This window comes from Chiloscyllium punctatum, chromosome 36, assembly GCF_047496795.1.
Source record: "Chiloscyllium punctatum isolate Juve2018m chromosome 36, sChiPun1.3, whole genome shotgun sequence".
Lineage (NCBI taxonomy): Eukaryota > Metazoa > Chordata > Chondrichthyes > Orectolobiformes > Hemiscylliidae > Chiloscyllium > Chiloscyllium punctatum.
The window spans coordinates 61816785-61835623 of record NC_092774.1 but is presented as its reverse complement, the minus strand read 5'-3'; the positions used below and the strand labels follow the sequence as shown (position 1 = coordinate 61835623).

Here is an 18839-nt window from a genome sequence, read left to right as displayed (position 1 = left end):
TGGGAAATGCAAGGTTATAGTTTCATAGTAATAGAAGCAGGAGTAGGCCATTTGTACTGTTGAGCCTGCTTCACCATTTATTGAGATCGTGGCTGATCTATCCATCATCTCAGCTCTTCTTACTTGCATTATCCCGAACCCCTGATTCCCTAAGGGGTGGGGGTGGGAGGGGTGTATGAACAGGACGCTCTTCGGAGGGGTCAGAATGGACTTGATGGGCTGAATAGCCTGCTTCCACACTGTAGGGCTTCTATGATTTACCGCAGTTGTGTTTGCCTCAGATCACAGCCCCCAGAATCTCCCACCTTCTGCAAATCGAAAGACAAATCCCATCCTGCCCTCTCGTATGTATGTTATCTAAATGCTTAATTGTTTCTAGTGAACACAGCCCACACCTCCCTCTGCTGCCAGTAACCTTTACAATTCTGATGAAACAATGCCATTCCTGCAGGGCTGAAAACCCAAAGGCTTCTAACAATACCAGTTATACACAGCTCCATCTGATGGACAGCATTGGAAATACAATGTTGGAGGCTGGCCAAAATGAGCAGTTTAAAACAAAAATCCATCTCACCCTTCACTGGGCACCCCAGTCAGCACACTGTCCTTACTGCTGGGAAGCCTTAAAGCACTTCACCCTCACAGTGCAATGAATTCCCACTTTCCACAAAAATCCTAGATGTATTCACGTCCTCAGTTGCTGTCTCACCAATGAAATACTTCATTGTCACTTCTTCTGCTTCCAGTCAACATCTTTGAAAGCTGCTCTGAAAGTCCAGTCTTCACAACAACACTTCTGCTTTCACGCAAGATGATTAAAGTCATACAGCACAGAAACACAGCCTTCGGTCCAACTCATCCATGTCGACCAGATATCCTAAACTCATATAATCCCATTTGCCAGCATTTGGCTGGTACCCCTCTAAATCCTTCTTATTCCAGATGCCTTTCAAATGTTTTAATTGGAGTAGCCTCCACTACTTCCTCTGGCAGCTCATTCCAAACATGCATTCCAAACAATCTTTCCCCTTTCACGTGAAACCTATGCCCTCTAGATTAGATTATATTATATTACATTACAGTGTGGTAACAGGCCCTTCGGCCCAACAGGTCCACACCGACCCGCCGAAGCGCAACCCACCCCCTACCCCTACCCCTACCCCTACCCCTACCCCTACCCCTACACTACAGGCAATTTAGCATGGCCAATTCACCTGACCTGTACATCTTTGGACTGTGGGAGGAATCCGGAGCACCCGGAGGAAACCCACGCAGACACGGGAAGAACGTGCAAACTCCACACCGTCAGTCGCCTGAGGCGGGAAATGAACCCGGATCGCTGGAGCTGTGAGGCAGCAGTGCTAACCACTGTGCCACCGTGCTGCTCTAGGTTTGGAGTCGCCTACCATGGGGAAAAGGGTTTGGCTGTCCAACCTATCTATACCCCTTTTAACTTCTGTAAGGTCACCCATCAGCCTCCAATGCTCGAGGGAAATTATCCTATCTTCCTATCGCTCAAACCCTCCAACTCTGCCTATATCTTTGTAAATCTTTTCTGAACCCTTTTAAGTTTCACAACATTCTTCCAGAGGAGGGCAACTGGAATTGCACACAGTTTACCAAAAGTGGCCAAACATGACCTCCCAACCCCTGTACTCAATGCTCTGATCAATAAAGGAAAGCGTACCAAATGCCTTCTTCACAATCCTGTCTCCCTGCAATTCCACTTTCAAGGAATTATGAACCTGCAAGGACACTTTGTTTAGCATCACTTCTCATTAACTATGTAAGTCGTGCCCTGATTTGCCTTACAAAATGTAACACCTCACATTTATCTAAATTAACTCATTTTGCCACTCCTGGGCCCATCAGCCCATCCGATCAATTCTAATTTATATTGAACTTCGTTTCCTCTCTCATCCCCTAAAAGCTGAGAATCTCCATCCCACACACACTTCCTCCATTCTGACTTTGCAGAACCTAATTCCTGCTGTAACTCATCCTGAAGGGTGTGGTTCATGCTGATTAACAGGCCCACACTCGGGGAGGGGTGAGATCTAATTCAAACAGACAGAATTCTGAATGGCCTGGACAGAGCGCACATGGGGAAGATGTTCCTATTGATAGGAGAGTCTAGGACCTGAGGGCACAGCATCAGAGTAAAAGGAATATCTTTTAGAACAAAGATAAGGTGAAACATTTTCAGCCGGTGAGTGGTGAATATGTGGAATTCATTGCGACAGAAGGCTGTGGAGGCCAGGTCACTGAGTAGATTTAAGATGGAGATAGATAGGTTCTTGAGTATCAAGGGGATCGAGGGTTACAGGGAGAAAGTGGGAGAATGGGATTGAGAAATTTATCAGCCAGAACTTAATAATGGAGCAGCCCTGATGGGCTGAGAGGCCTAATTTCTGCTCCTGTGTTTTATGGTCTCTTGCTGTCCTGGACTAGGAGTGTGCAAATTGAGAGCAGGAATAGGCCATTGAGCCTGTCGAGCTTGCACCAGCATTGAACAGATCATAAGTAGATACGAGTATACCGACGTAAAAGGTAAAAACAAGGACTGCAGAGTCTAGATTAGAGTGGTGCTGGAAAAGCACTGCAGGTCAGGCAGCTCCTCGGATGCTGCCTCACCTGCCATGAATATACCTACATTCAGGTTAATAAGCTGGAAATTTTTCCACTGGAGCAGAGGAGGATTATAAAATAGTGAGGGGTATAGATGAGGTGAACAGCTAAAATCCTTTCTCTAGGCTGGGGGTTCAAGACTACAGACCAAATTTTGAAAGAGAGAGGAGAAAGATTTTGAAAGGACATGATGGTCGCCATTCCCCGCCCCCCAACCGAGTGTGGTTTGCGTGTGGAATGAATTTCCAGACAAAGGGGTGGATGCAGATACAGTTAGAACATTTAAAAGACATTTGAATTCGTACATGAATGAAGAAGTTTAATTTAAATAAGTGTGAAGTGCTGGATTTTGGAAAAACAAATCAAAGCAGGACGTATACACTTTATGGTAAGGTCCTGGGGAGTGTTGCTGAACAAAGAGACCTTGGAGTGCAGGTTCATCGTTCCTTGAAGGTAGAGTCCGAGGTAGATAGGATAGCGAAGGCAGCATTTGGTATGCTTTCCTTTATCGGTTACAGCACTGAGTAAAGGAGTTGGGAGGTAGGTGATGTTGCAGCTCTACAGGACATTTGGAATATTACGTGCAACTCTGGTCTCCTGCGCATCAGAAGGACGGTGTGAAACTTGAAAGGGTTCAGAAAAGATTTATCAGCATGTTGCCAGATTTGAAGAAAAATAGCTCTCGGGAAAGGCTGAATAGGCTGGGGCTGGAGCGTCGGAGGCTGAGGGATGACCTTAGAGTTTGTAAAATCATGAGAGGCATGGATAGGGTAAATAGACAAAGTCTTCTCCTGGGGTGGGGGAGTGCAGAACTAAAGGTTTTGGGCGAACTGGGAGAGACATAAGAGATCTAAGGGGAGCCTTTTCACACAGAGTAGTGCATGTATGAAATGACCAGCCAGAGGAAGTGGTGGAGACTGGTATAATTACAGAATTTAAAAGGCATTTGGATTGGTCTATAATAGAAGGGGTTCGAGGGATATGGGCCCAGGACTGGCAAATACACTAAATTAGGATAACTGGTAGGCATGGGCAAATTGGACCGAAGGGTCTGTTTCTGTGCTGTACATCTCTAGGACTCCAATATAAAAGGTTCAGAGGGATATAGGTTAAACACAGGCAGGTGGGTCCAGTTTAGTTTGAGAACATAGTCAGCATGGACTAGTTGGAGTGAAGGGTCTGTTTCTATAACTGATCTGTATTGGTCTTGCCTTCCCCCATAACCATCACTTCTTTGTTCAAAAATCAGATGAACTCAACCTTGGATATATTCAGTTACGCCCAAACTGCAGGAAGGCGTCCCCACTTCTGAACTCAATTCCTCTTGCTAATATACCACTTGCTTTACTCACTACTTGCTGCACCTGTCTGACAACTTGCACTGACTGGATTAGAAGGACGCAGAGGCCCCTTTGTTCATCCACACATCATTACTGATGAAAGGCTCGAGCCTGAAATGTCAATTCTCCTGTATTTGCCATTGAAAAAATACCTGGATGAACTTTCCCACAGTCTGTCCTCTCCCTGGATTCACTCCGTTTCCCTTCAGTTCCTGCAAGTCAACAGCTCAACCCCAGAATAGAAACGGGGTTGAGAAAAGAGTGTGTTGTACTCACAGTTGTTGGACAGAGGAAGGAAGTTGCAGTCTGGGGTGAAGCTCAATCTTCATTCAGAGAGAGAGGAGCAGCAGCAGCAATTTCAGAAGTTCATGGTCCTACTTCCGCATCCTGACGATGGGTTTGCTGTGATTGGCAGGAGGACCAGTCTCCATCTGGTCCTCCAGAGCTTCTCATTGGTCCATCAAAACAAGGTCACGGAGTGTTTCCCCTTGTTGCGTGAGCATGCGTAGTGCTTTGCTGACACCGTGACACATGCGCAGTGCGTTACTGACACCCAGTATAATGCGCAGTATGGAAATGTTGGCATTACTGACAGATTTTCAAAGTTAAAAATCACACAATGCCACGTTGTTGCCCAACAGGTTTATTTGGAATCACTAGTTTTCGAAGCGCTGCTTCTTCATCGGTTGGTTGTGGAGCAGAATCATAACACACAGACTTTATAGCAACAGGATTGCAGTGTCATGGAATGGAATATCAAACAACTTTAGCTGACCTCTACCATCTTTTAGAATGACCATGTTAGTTTTGATTACTTCACATGTAAATTCCAGAACTTTTCAAAAGTTACGTTCTCAAAATAGCTTTTAACAATAGGTGTCATCTCAATCAGATAATGCATTGAAGGTGTTAAGTTCAAGTCTGTCTGTGTCCCAATGTTAGGTCAGACAGATTGTATTTCTATCGTGGTATTACAGAATCTTCCGTGTCTGAGTTTTTGAGCAAAATACAATGCGATTCTGCAAGTACTAATTAAACCCACAAACTTATGTGTGTGAGTGTGTGCAGGAGAAACCGAGTGATCATGTGTGTGTGAGAGAGTGTAATGGGGTATAAGTCTGTGAGAGGGTGTGTGTGAGAGAGAGCATTTGAGAGAGCGCATGTGTATGAGAGAGAGTCTGTGTGAGTGTGTTGGTTTGGAGGAGCACGTATTTGTGTGAATGCATGCTTGTGTGTGTGTGTGTGAGAGGTAGAGAGACACACAGACAGACAGAGAGAGAGAGAGAGAGAGAGAGAGAAAATGTATAGCATAGTGGGGTCACCTGTAGTGTGACATGAACACAAGGTCCTGGTTGAGGCCATCTCCATGGGTATTGAACTTGGCTATCAGCCTCTGCCCAGCCACTTTCCGTTGTTGCCTATCCTGAAGTCTGCCTTGAAGGATGGTCATCCGAAGGTCCAAGGCTGAATGTCCCAGACCGCTGTAGTGTTCCCCGACGAGGAGGGAACACTCCTGGCTGGTGATTGTTGTGCAGTGTCCATTCATCTGTTGCTGTAGCCTCTGCTCGGTTTCGCCAATATACCAAGACTCAGGGCATTATTGCCTGCAGCGTATGAGATAAAACAATGTTGGCTGAGTCACATGAGTACCTGCTGTACTCACGGTGGGTGGTTTCCCCACATGTAATGGTGGTAATCGTGTCAACACTCTGATACGTCTTTCATCATCTGCCGTGACAGAGTTGTATTGTGTTGTCCTGAAGGCCAGGCAGTTTTCTGAGAACAATTATCTGTTTAAAGTTTGGCGGTTGTTTGAAGGTGAGAAGTGGAGGCATGGGGAAGGTCTTGGCGAGGTGTTCATCCTCATCAATAATGTGTTGCAGGCTGTGAAGAACATGGTGTAGTGTTTCGGCTCCTGAGAAGTACTGGACAACAAATGGTACCATTTTGGTTGCAGCTCGTGTCTGTCTCCCAAAGGAAGTCATTCCAGTTTCTTGCTGTGACACATTGGAACTGGCAGTTGATGAGTTGAACATTGTACCCCGTTCTTATGAGAGCATGCTTGTGTACTTCCAAGTGTCTGTCACGTTTCTCCTCACCTGAACAGATCCTATGTATGCAAAGGGCTTGTCCAGAGGGGGTGGCTGTTTTAATATGTTTCACTCGAGAAGTGTAGCACTGTCAGGTTATCCTTGGGTTTGCGGTACAGAGAAGTGCTGAGATATCCATCCTTGATAGAGCTGCATGTGTTCAAAAATGAGACAGATACTAAAGAGTGTGGCGAGTGTGATGGTGGGATGAAACTTGTTAATATCACAGTATCGTTGTTTCAGTGACTCCTCACCATGGGTCCAGAGGAAGAAATGTCATCAATATATCTGGTGTATAGTGTTGGTTGGAGGTCCTGTGCAGAAAAGAAGCCTTGTTCGAACCTCAGCGTGAAAATGTTGGCATACTGGGGTGAAAATGTGGTCCCCATGGCTGTTCTATGTGTCTGGATGAAGAACTGGTTGCCAAAGGTGAAAATGTTGTGGTTGAAAATGAAGCAGATGAGTTGTAGGACAGTGCTCAGAGATTGGCAGTTGATGGTATTGAGTACTGAGGCTGTTACCGTGATGCCATCGTCATGAGGAATGCTGGTGTAGAGTACTGACACATCCATGGATTCAACTAGTCCGTGGATGCTGAGCTTCTGGAAGGATTGGATCAGAAGTCTTGATGAATGCTGTCAGTTCACGGTTGTGCTCTTTGGTCAGATCAGCTGGCAGTTGCCTGTCGTGTTCCTGGTCAGTTGTTTGTACACTTCCTTGCAGAAGTCCATTTATTCCGAATTACTCAAAAACTGCATAAATTCATGTGAGATTCTAAGCTCCCACTTTAGAAATAGAATCAGTCTGACCTAACATTGGGACACAGACAGACTTTAATGTCTCACCTTCAGTACATTATCTGAGCTGAGATGACACCTATTGTTAAAAGCTATCTTGAGAATGTAAGTTTTAAAAAGTTCTGGGGTTTACAAATGAAGGAACCGAAACTAACATGGTCATCCAAGATGCAAGCTCACCTGCACACTTTAGCACAGCTGATCCACCCTAAAGTGCAGATCTTTGGACTGTGGGAGGAAGCCAGAACACCCAGAGGTAACCAACACAGACACAAGGGGGAGAACATGCCAAACTTCACACAGACAGTCACCCAAGGGTGGAACCAAACCCAGGCTCCTGCCGTTATTAAGCAGCATTGCTAACCACTGAGCCACCATCCCACCCAGTGCTTTGAGGTTCTGCTTTGTCTTTGCAGCTTTTAACTTCTCATGCGCCCTCAGCAGAGGCTGTGTCCTGCTGACATTGTTGGACCACACCCATTGCACTTCCCTTTCCCACTTCTCCAGCCTAGAGCACAGCGGCTTTTGAATCCTGGCATCAGATTCTGATGCCATCTGTGCTTCTGCTGCCAACTGCAGAGAACGGAGGCAATCCCTGTCACTATTCTGTCCCTTATATCCCCCTCCCTAACGTTGTTCTTACTCCCACCACCCTACAGTTAGCTCCTCTCCCCTGCAGCCTTCTCTCAGATCCCCTTTACCTGCCTGACCCTGGGCTCACACCCTCCTGACCCTGTCCACTGATCCCATCAGAAGGCTCTGTCCAGAGGGAAAGACCATCTCCCGGAATAAAAAGCATCTGATTAACTTTCCGCCTTGCCCTCCCAGTGTGTCAGCAACCTGGCTTCCAGCTCCACCTCTCTGAGCCGAAGGTCCTCCAAGTTGTGTTTGCCCGAGATCACATCATCCAGAGCCTTCCACCTTTTGCAAATTGAAAGACAAGTCTCACCCTGCCCTCTCCCGTGTCTATTGTGTAACTGCTTAATCATTTCTAGTGGCTGAGCAGAGGCTGATAGCCAAGTTTGGAACCCATGAGGATGGCCTCCACCAGGACCTTGGGTTCATGTTTCATTACAGGTGACCCCACTACACTGTACACATTCTGTCTCTCTGTCTCTCACACACAGCCATACGTTCTCACATACTCACGCAGGCACTCTCTCAGATATACGCGCTCTCTCAGATGCACACACACATACCCACTCACACTCTCATCCACACACACATCCTCTCAAAGACTTATACTCCTGCACACTCTCACTTTCCCAAGCATGCACACACGCAAACACACACTCTCTCAGCCAGACCCACGTGTATGCACACACACACTCACTCTCATGCATGCACACATAGATAAGACCATGGGGTGAATTTGCATTTGCAGAATTATATTTGTAGATACATTCTATTTTGCTCAAAAAGTGCACAATCTGCAGGCAACTACTCCATGTAATATTTTATAAATTCCTACTTTGGAAACAGAACCAGTCTGACTCAAGACAGACTCGAACCTCACATCTTTCATGCATTGTCTGGGCTGAGATGGCACCTCTTTGTAAAACCTGATGTTATCTCGAGACTGTGACTTAAAAGAAGTTTTGGGATTTACATACTAATGAACTGAAACCTGCAACCCATTCTAAAGATGAAACACTTAAAAGCAGTCGAGATTTGTTCAATATATCATTTTGCTTCAAATTCTGTGTCTTATTATCCTGCTATACAGCTACCTGACGAAGGAGCAACACTCCGAAAGCTAGTGCTTCCAAATAAACCTGTTGGACTATAACTGGATTTTTTACTTTGTTTCCAGTGAAGACAGCTCACCCCTTCCACTGCTGCCAGTAAACTTTACAATGCTGTGGAAACAATGAACCATCAGTCCTGAAAAATGTACGATTCTAATACTACGAGCTACACATTGACTGCTCCTTCTGATATAAGACATTGGAAACCTCGCGCGGAGATTGAAAGAAATTAGCAGCTTTAAAAAAAACCTGTTGGATCTCATAGCCTTCAATGTCTGAGTCCGATGGGAAGTTCAGGTAACTTTTTTGGGAACTAACTTCGTTGCAGCTTCAGATCATCCCAGCAAAAAGGTGCACAAAAAGTAGCTTTTTTTTTAAACACACACACACACACTCCCCTGCATCCCACTTTCTTCACTATTGGTCAGCTGAGTTGTCCCTTTGTAATTCGATCGTTGGTGCAGCCTTAGCCTGGAGGAAGTATTGCTTCACTCAGCAATTGCAACCCATAGTCTGTATGCAAGTAAGATTCTCCCCGCGCACTTGCAGAGGGGCTGTCAAGAATCAACCACACTGCTGTGGGTCTGGAGTCACATATAGGCCAGACCAGGTAAAGGATGCAGCTGGGACGACTGAGTGAATCCTTTCCCACAACGGCAGTTTCCTCCCCTAAATCATGAGTGAATCAGATTGGGGAGTTTGTTCCCCGAAAATGGTTTCATAATGAGATTCTGGACTCCAGATTTCTGACTGAACTCCAAATCCGCCATCAGCTTTGGTGAGATTCAAACCCGGGAGTCCAATGCAGTCGATAATGGCACTCGGCCGAAGCTCCTTCAATCCCCCTGCGATGGTAGGTGAACTCACTGATGTCTCTGCAGGTGGGAGGAGCAGGTGAAGCCCTTCCCGCACGGAGAGCGAGCGAACGGTCTCTTTGATCCTCCAAGCTGAGTAAGTGGTGTGAAGTACTGTACTTTTCACAGTCACCGCACTGAATCTCCCTCATTCGGGTGTATCAGTATTCTTCCTGCCACACCAGTGCCCAAGCAGACAAAAGCAAACATTCCTTCTCGACTGGAATGGCTGCTGATATTCAAGTCCCAATGAATCAAGTGGCTCTGTCAGAAGCTGATGTATCTTTTGGTTTCAGATTTCTTTCCCCATGTCTTCCTGCAAAAGAAATCATGAAATAAGTCACAGTCAGTACAGTCAATTAAACATAACGTCGGTGACAATTCCTTAGATTGCCAGATACCTGCTGATCATATATTATCCATGACACAGAAACCTGAAAACCCTCATTCAGCAAGGTAGCATTAGGAATATAATGAGGAAAACTTCATTTCGGTGACAATGACCTGGAACAACCTTCCTACAAAGGTGCTGGAAATGGAGCTGAATCAAGGATATGAAAATGAAATGTCAAGGCTGCTTCAGGAAAGAAAGCCAGTAAAGTTGCTGAAAGACTTCCTGCTGACCTGTTAAATAAAAATGATTACAAGAAATACAGGATGTAATTCCATTACTATATGAGAAGGTGAAAAATCATAGCCATGCAGCGTGTACAACAGTGGATATCAGATATACACCATATGAAGCAATCATAAAATCCCTGCAGTGCAGAAAGAGGCCATTTGGCCCATCGAGCCTACTCCGCCATTCTTTAAGGTCATGGCTGATCTATCCATCATCTCAGCTCCTCTTACCTGCATTGTCCTGACTACCCTAAATTCACCTACCATCCAAAATCCCATCGAACTGTGTCTTGAATATGCCTGCTTCTATTGCTTCTTTGGGCAAAGAATTCCATAGATTCACCACTCTCCAGGAAATGTAGTCCCTCCTCCTCTGCCTTAAACCTACCCCTAATCTTGTTACCTAGTCTAACCCACCTACAGAAACGACGAGATAGGGTGGGTCTGGGTGGCATGCTGTTCAATGGGTCAGTGTGGACTTGATGGGTTGAATGGCCTCCTTCCACACTGTAGGGCTTCTATGATTTACTGCAGTTGTGTTTGCCCAGAATCACAGCTCCCACAACCTCCCAACTTCTGCAAATTGAAAGACAAGTCCCACTCTGCCCTCTCATATGTGTGTTATCTAACTGCTTCATCGCTTCCAGTGAATAGAGCCCACACCTCCCACTGCTGCCAGTGACCTTTACAATGCTGATACAACAATGCAATATCTGCAGTACTGAAAACCGTAAGGCTTCTGATGATTCACCGCTCCTTCTGATGCACAGCATTGGAAATACATTGTTGGGGGCTGAAAGAAATGAGCAGTTTAAAACAAAAACCCACCTAACCCTTCACTAGGCTTCCCGCTCAGGACACTTTACTTGAAACACTTCAACCCCACATTGCAACAAATTCCCACATTCCATCAAAATCCTGGATTTCCTCACTTACTCAGTTGCTGTCTCTCAAATGAAAGATTTCATTGTAGCTTCTGCTCCCAGTAAGGACAAAATATCTTTGAAAGCTGCTCTGAAATTCCAGTCTTCACAACAATACTTCTGCTTTCCTTCAGTCCAAATTGTCTGTGCTGACCAGATATCCCAAATTAACATAGTCCCATTTGTCAGCCCTTAGCCTATATCCCTCTCAATTCACCCTGTTACCAGATGCCATTTAAAATGCTGTAATTATACCAGCCTCCACCACTTCCTCTGGCAGCTCATTCCATGCTTGCATCACTCCCTGTGTGAGAAAGTTGTCCATAAGGTTCCTCTTAAATCTTTCCCCTCTCACCTCAAATCTATGCCGTCTAGTTTTGGACTTCCCTACTATGTGGAAATGTTTTTGGCTATTCACCCTATCCATGCTCCTTATGAACTTCTATAAAGTCACCCCTCAGCCTCCAATGCTCCATGGAAAACAGCCCCAGCCTATTCAGCCTCTCCCTATAGCTCAAACCCTCCAACTCTGGCAATAGCCTTGTAAATCTTTGCCAAACCCTTATAAAAGGTTCACAACACTTTTCCTGTAGCAGGGTAACCAGAACTGAACACAGTATTCCAAAAGTGGCCGAATCAATGTCCAGTACAGGGGCAACATGACCTCCCAACATCTGTACTGAAATGCACTGACCTATAAAGGCAAGCACATCAAACACCTCCTTCACAATCCTGTCTACCTGCGACTCCACTTTCAAGAAACTATGAACCAGCACTCCAAGGTAACTTTGGTCAACAACACTCCCCTTTAACTTTGCAGATCCTGCCCTGATCTGCCTTTCCAAAATCAAAATTTCAAAATGGGGTTGAGAAACGGATCAGTTGTGATTGAATGGTGGAGTAGATCTGATGGGCTGAATGGCCTAATTTCTGCACCTATGTCATATGGTCTCTTGCTGTCCTGGACAGAGTGTGAGAATTGGGAGCAGGAATAGGTCATTTGGTCTTTCCAGTCAGCATCAGCATTGAACAGTTCATAACTGGATATAAATATACCGGCATCTAGGTGGTCAGGGTGGGATTTTTTTCACTGTTGCATCAGAGGCTGAGAGATGACCTTACAGAGGAGTATAAAATCTTCAGGGGTATCGATGAGGTGAACAGCAGGTATTCTTTCCCTGGGATGGGTGTTTCAAGGTTAGGGAGCAAACTTTGAAGATGAGAGGAGAAATAGTTTAAAAAGATCTGAGGGGCACCTTTTTATTTTAAGACAGAGAATGGTTCTCATGTGGTATCAATGTCCAGAGGAGGTGGTGGATGCAGGTACAGTTACAGTGTTTAAAAGACATTTGGATGCGTACATAGAGTCCTAGAGATGTACAGCATGGAAACAGACCCTTCGGTCCAACCCGTCCATGCTGACCAGATATTCCAACCCAATCTAATCCCACCTGCCAGCACCCGGCCCATATCCCTCCAAACCCTTCCTATTCATATAACCATCCAAATGCCTCTTAAATGTTTTGAATTGTAATAGGAAAGGTTCAGAGAGTCTGGGCCAAACACTGGCAGGTGGGACTAGTTTAGTTTCAGAACACAGTCAGCATGGACTAGTTGGACTTAATGGTCTGTTTCTGTGCTATATGACTGTAACTGTTCTACACTGGTCTTAAAACCATTTTCTTACCTTCCCCCAATACCCATCCACTTCTTTGTTCTTCAAAGTCAAATGAGCTCAGCCTTGAATACATTCAATGACTGACCTAACTGCAGGAAGACATCCCCACTTCTGAACTCAACTTCTCTTGCTAATATATCACTTGCCTTGCTGATTGCTTGCTGCTCCTGTCTGACAACTGGCAGTGACTGGTGTAGAAGGACGCTGAGATCCCTTTGTTTATCCACACATCATTCCTGATGAAGGGCTCGTGCCCAAAACATTGACTCTCCTCCTCCTCAGTTGCTGCCTAACCTGCTGTGCTTTTCCAGCGCCACACTTTGGAACTCTGATCTCCATCATCTCACTTTCACCACATCTCAACATATCACCATCTAAACAATGCGCCTCCTCTCTGCGGTTTTTAAAAGCACATCAAAGGCTATAGATTATGTCACTGCATTTGCCATGTGTTTGCAAATTGAGACACAGACCTGGATCAACTTTTCCAGAGTCTGTCCCCTCCCTCGATTCACTCTTTCCTTTCAGTTGCTGCAAGTTAACAATTGAACCCCAGAATGAAACAAAACATGGAAAAAGTGATGAGAAACAGACTGTTGTCCTCACAAAAGTTAGACAGAGGAAGGAAGTTACAGTCTGGGGTAAAGTTCACAGAGAAAGGAGCAGCAGCAACTTCAGAGCTCACGGCCCAACCTCCACATTTCGACAATGGCCGGCTCTGATTGGCAGGAGGACCAGTCTCCTTCCGGTCCTCCAAGGTTCTTCATTGGTCCATGGAAAGGAGCTGACGCGCAGTTTCTGCGGGCACCAAGGAATATGCGCAGTGCTTTGCTGACACTGGCGGTCATGCACATTGATTGCTGACACCGCGGAGCATGCTCAGTGTGCAGGGATTTGTTACAAATTTTACAGTTAAAAATCACAAAACACATGGTTATAGTCCAACAGACTTATTTGGAAGCACTAGCTTTCAGAGCGCTGCTCCTTCATCAGGTGGTTGTGGAGCAGGATCGTAAGACACAGAATTTACGATCTTATCCTCCACAACCTCCTGATGAAGGAGCAGCGCTCTGAAAGCTAGTGCTTCCAAACATGCCTATTGGACTGTAACCTGGTGTTGTGTGATTTTTAACTTCGTACACCCCAGTCCAACACGGGCACCTCCAGATCATGACAAATTTTAAGTGTCCAAATGCGAATACGAGAGAAAAATACCAAAGCAATTTTTTGTCGAAATGTTTTTTTTTCCCTGTGCCTTGACATTCCTTTTGCATTTTGTCTGGCTGCTCAACGTTTCTGTCTTTTCCCCGGGGTAGAGGTATTCCAAAAACACAGGGTATAGGTTTAGGGTGAGGGGAAACGATTTAAAAAGATGTAAAAGACTAGGAATATAACATCCACCCCTTACAGGGAGACAGTGAGGACTGCAGATGCTGGAGATTAGGGTCGAGAGTGTGGTGCTGGAAAAGCACAGCAGGTCAGGCAGTATCTGAGGAGCAGGAGAATCGACGTTTCAGGCAAAACCCTTCATCAGGAAATAGCCATGGGGAACTGCAGGGCTGTAGCGTCATCGAGTGGGATGCTGTTGGGAAGGTCGGTGTGAATGGCCTGCAGGGATGATATGCCTTAGCCATGCTTATATTGAGAAATGGTTGCCCCAAATCTGCTGTGGAAAGAGTGAGTTCCAGTTCGTGGGACACTGACACCAGTCCTGGGGAAGGTGGGATTTGTGCTGTCTCTCGCTTCCCATTCTGCCCCTTATCCATTTTCTCCCCACCCACCGCCCTTTCTCCCCTCTTCACACTGCACCCCGATTCTCTCCCCAACCCTCTGAACCCCAGTCATTCTTTACTCCCCAACCTCTGTCCCCTCTCCAGTTCTCTCCCTTCTCTACCAGCACCATTGCCCCCGCCCGTCCTTTCTCATGCCTCAGCCCTCTTTGATCTAGTGGCCGAGCAGAGGCTGATAGCCAAGTTTAGAACACATGAGGATGGCCTCAGCCTAGACCCTGGGTTCACGTCACACTACAGGAGACCCAGCGACACAATACACTCACACACACAAGCACACTCTCTTACATACTCACACGCTCATGCAGACCCTCTCTGATAGACATACTCTCTCTCAGACACACAGTAATACATTCCCACACTCAAACGTACGCATCCACCATCTCACATGATTATACTCCATCTCACACACACACAGACACACACACAGTACCCAGCATGCACACGCACACAAACGCTCTCTCTCATGCATCCACTCATATATAGAAGTCTTTGGGGTGATTCTGCGTTTGCAGGATTATATATTTGGAAATAGAACCAGTCTCACTCAAGATTAGGATACAGATAGACCCTCCCCTCACAGCTTTCATGCATTGTCTGACCTGAGGTGTCACCTCCGTTTATAGAACCTTAAGTTACCTGGAGAATGTGACTTTTAAAAAGTTCTGGGATTTACAGATTAATGAACCGAAATCTACAACCCGTTTTAAAAGATGAAAGACTCAACAGCAATCTAGGTTTCTTCAATATATCATTTAAGTTGCTCACACTATAATATTTTATTCGATATTCTGTGTCTTATCATCCTCCTCCACAGTAACCATAGGTCCAAGGAGATCTGTCCCAACTTTCCAATCTACCTTCAGAACTGACACTCCTCAGGCACGGCACCATTCCCGTCAACCTGTTCATACCCTGAGACCAACGAGCCACACGCCATGGGCGCAGAAGCAGCTGAGACTTGCTCAGCACGAAATACATTGTACATTGCTCCCAGAATTTCAAGCAGCAACGAGCTTCAAGAACATCTGCTTCTCAGTCTGTCTCCTGCCCCCAGGACACTGCTGTTTGTCCCGTCCCCAGGGACCGGGCTCTCTCCACTAGCGGATAATTGAACCATTTTGTTTCTCCTTCCAAGCTGTGCTGGTGGAAGGCAGAGCCCATTCGCTCTTCTGCTCTCTCTCCCTATCACTTGGGGGAGGAGACGTCATTGACACGAATCCATCAAATGGCAACTTTGAACTTGTTCCAAAGGTCTGTTCTCGGAGAAATGACAAGGTGATGTGGTATCGGGACAGGCAGAAATGGACACCGGAGACTCTTCCCTCAGGTAAATTGATATGAGTGCCTTTTGTGCAGCCTGTTTGGTGTTCAGAATTTGCCTTGACAGAGCAATCCTGCAGAAAGTATTTTGTTACAAGGGCGTCTGTTTCTTTACTGCAGGAAATGGACAAAAACAGCAAGTCATGTGTTTCTACTTCACCAGTTCATTATCATCTGAGGGAAGAGGTTTCACACTTGAGATCAGGACCCAGCGACAGAAGGGGACAAGACAACTCAGAGCTCTCCAAGGGTGCCAGTGCAACTGTGTAAATCTGACCCTAACCACTCTCTGCACGAAAACGTTCTTCATAATGTCATTTTTACTTCCTTTGCTCAAGACTCTGCCTAATTGTTAACGATTCTTTCAGGCGTGGTACCATTTTCATGGTAATATTTTCTATGTCTAGATCCCTCATGTCTTGGAAAACGTCAACTGGGCCAGATTTCAAACTTCTGTTCTCCAAGGAGAACTGTCCCATCTTTCCAATCTGCCTTCATTATTGACATTCCTCATACACGGCACAATTCACGACAACCTGTTCAGCGCTGTCTCCAATCACTTCAATTCCCCGCTTCCTGAAATTTCACTCTCAGATTTTTAGCAATAACGCAGCTGGAGAATTCATTCAGACTCGGACAGTGTGGGTGAACAATCTGCAAAACATGTTCTAACTTTGAACAAATGTTTCCCTTCGCAGTGTTCGATGCAATGGTAGCTCAGCCCCACCCCCAACTTCTGGCAATCCGATCTCGTTTAACAAAGATGCTTTTGTGGATCAGTGATCTAGCACTTTTGCGGTTCAGCTGTCTCCCTCTTTCTGAATCCTTTGGGTGAGAGGTGTCAGTTTCACTAAAAAAGGCCCTGACCTTGCGGTTGCCTACCACTTTAACAGGTCCCCCTGTTCCCTGGCCAACATCTCCGTCTGAGGCTTACAGCAGTGTTCCAGCTCCAGATGAAAGAACAACACCTCATTTTCCACGTGGAGACCTTACAGCCCTCCAACCCCAGAGACAGGCAGTGGGACGGCATAAACACGTAGCATCATTCTCGCGCAGACAGAAGCCATTCAGCCCATGGATTCCATGGCGACTGTCTGTCACTTCTCTCTCTCTCTCTCTCTCTCTCTCTCTGAGGTTATTCACAATCGGTGGTATCCGTCCTAATAGTGGGGGACGATGTCTGAGTCGTGATGCGGTTTCTGACATGCTTGTCATTCACGTCTGAACCAGGGTGGCGAATTACTGCAGGGAATGGCCGAAACCGCAAGGCATGGGTTTCAACTTTACCAGCTGATTAGCATCGTAGAGAACTGGTTTTGCGATTCAGTTCAGAGGAAACTGACCAAGAACAGAATATCACTGAGACCTCTAAAACCACATCCCTTGAATGGAGAGGGCGTCGATACGAACACGCCATCTGGACACTCAGCAAGCAGATGTGAAGGAAGCTGGCTGAAGAAAGCAGATCAAGGTGACGTTTCTCTCTCTCTGAAACTCTTGGGGTGAGAGGTGTCAGTTACATTAATGCGGGGAACATGAACAACTTTGACTGTGAACTTTCTCCAAAGGTCTGTTATCGGAGAGACAGAAAGATGCTGTGCTGGCAGGACAGAGAGAAATGAACACCGAGGACTCTTCGCCCAGGTAAATTCACATTGTTGTGCAGCCTGCTTGGTGTTCAGAAATCGTCTTCACGCAGCAATCTTACGGAAAGTCTATTGCAAAGTGGGCATCGCTTTCTTTGCTGCGACCGCGCAGCAGTTAACATCTGAGCCCCAAGTGTCCCAGATGAAGAGAATCCGTGTGAAACCTTCACTCACTGCGAGTCATCCCCACGGCCCTGAGCTGAGGGACTGCAGGCAGTCCAACACGGAAGGGACGGTTAAAAATGAACCATTTTTGCTCCCTCAGCCTGTCTGTCCCAGAGACAGGCAGTGGGACGGCATAAACACGTAGCATCATTCTCGCGCAGACAGAAGCCATTCAGCCCATCGATTCCACGGCGACTGTCTGTCAATTGTCCCTCTCTCTCTCTGAGGTTATTCCCAATCGGTGGTATCCGTCCTAATAGTGGGGGACGATGTCTGAGTCGTGATGCGGTTTCTGACATGCTTGTCATTCACGTCTGAACCTGGGTGGCGAATTACTGCAAGGAATGGCCGAAACGGCAAGGCACGGGTTTCAACTTTACCAGCTCATTCATTAGCATCGGAGAGAACTGGTTTTGCGATTCAGTTCAGAGGAGACCGACCAAGAACAGAATATCACTGAGACCTCTAAAACCACATCCCTTGAATGGTGCGGATTTGGCGAGTGCGTCGATGCCGTTTGGATACTCGGCAAGCTGATGCAAAGGCAGCTTGCTAAAGAAAAGCAGATCAAGGTGACAGTGAACGATAGCAGAGGATGGTTTCGATCCATCGACCTCTGGGTTATGGGCCCAGCACGCTCCCGCTGCGCCACTCTGCTGCCGCTTGGTGAGCTGGTTGCACAGAACACTTCAGGTTTTTGTCTGGCACGCGGCAGGCACCTTCGAGCCTGATGTCAAAGACCTCCGCTGCTGTCGTGTGATATGCTGTTTCGCAGACGTATGGAGGCTGTGTCAATATAAACTTTTTTCTAAATTCCCACATTCTGTCGGTCGAACTGTGATTTCACACTGAATCACAACATGTGTCACAGCGCAGACGGAGGCTATGCGGCCCACCTTCGCTCTACTGGTTCTACACTTAAGTGAACGTGTGACTCTAGTCGTTCCATTCTCTCGCCTTCTCAGTGTAAATCTGCACATCTGAACGTGACCACCGAATTCCCTTTTGGGTCCATTGAATCTTCGTGTTTGTCAATGTCAGACAGGGACTTACTGACCCTCACCACTCCCTGTACGAAAACGTTCTTCCTAATGTCACTTTTACTTCTTTTCCTCGTGACTTAAAATTCTGCCGAATCGTTATGGATCCTTTCAGGCGTGGGAGCATTTTCACAATATTATTTCCTGTTTCTAGGTCCTTCATGACTTGGAAAAGTTCGGTTCTCCGAGGAGAGCT

General features: G+C 46.2%; 1 non-coding gene across 1 annotated transcript; it reads right to left on the bottom strand.

The window, feature by feature from the left end:
• Nucleotides 1–18189: 18189 nt before the first annotated feature.
• Nucleotides 18190–18261, bottom strand: trnam-cau (transfer RNA methionine (anticodon CAU)). Its single transcript has one exon. It is a non-coding gene; the product is annotated as a tRNA-Met (tRNA).
• Between the last annotated feature and the right edge of the window lie 578 nt (nt 18262–18839).